The 530-nt window shown below is 63.6% G+C and overlaps 1 protein-coding gene across 1 annotated transcript in view; it reads right to left on the bottom strand.

Annotated features, from left to right (window-relative positions):
- LOC104462237 (nuclear envelope pore membrane protein POM 121-like) overlaps positions 1 to 530 on the bottom strand; it is a gene marked incomplete at both ends in the record, with an annotated part of 10,212 nt that overhangs the window by 3,319 nt on the left and 6,363 nt on the right. The window lies entirely within an intron of this gene.

The raw sequence follows: 530 nt of genomic DNA, 5'->3' as shown, positions 1-530 counted from the left end.
AAGGATGCTGGGCTTTGGGAAGGAAGAAGGCTTGCTGGGGGTCTGGCCCAGCTCTGTGAAGGCAGAAGGTGCCAGGCTGCTGGGTGCCTGTGTCCCCAGAGCAGGGGGAGCAGCAGGGGCCAGTGAGCTCAGCACAGGCACAGGCTTGGTGTCAGCAGAGGTGGCGGGCACAGAACTCGACTCCAGCGATACAGCCGGAGTGGGTGGCTGCGTGGCTGATGAAGGCGGCTGGGATGCTACCGCAGCTCCAGCGGAGTCTGGAAAGGGGGAGAGAGGTTATTTAGGCACAGGGGGTCACCTCCAGCCAGCCAGCCCTTCTGGCAGGCACCCCGCCACTGCTGCAAAGGCTCCCGGAGCAGCACCCATCCGTACCAGACAGACCCAGCCCTCCACGCTTACCGTAGCTCCCCACAGGACCACGGGCTCAGTGTCCCCAAACTTGTCCCCCTACAAGACCCATCTGCCAGCTCCGCTGCCAGCAGAGCATTTGGACAGGGAGTTTTGCCACCTGCCTCCCAGAGGCAACACAC

This window comes from Pterocles gutturalis, unplaced genomic scaffold (genome assembly GCF_000699245.1).
Source record: "Pterocles gutturalis isolate BGI_N339 unplaced genomic scaffold, ASM69924v1 scaffold6482, whole genome shotgun sequence".
In the NCBI taxonomy this organism is placed as follows: domain Eukaryota; kingdom Metazoa; phylum Chordata; class Aves; order Pterocliformes; family Pteroclidae; genus Pterocles; species Pterocles gutturalis.
The sequence above is the reverse complement of the archived record's forward strand: the minus strand, read 5'-3'. Positions and strand labels throughout refer to the sequence as shown.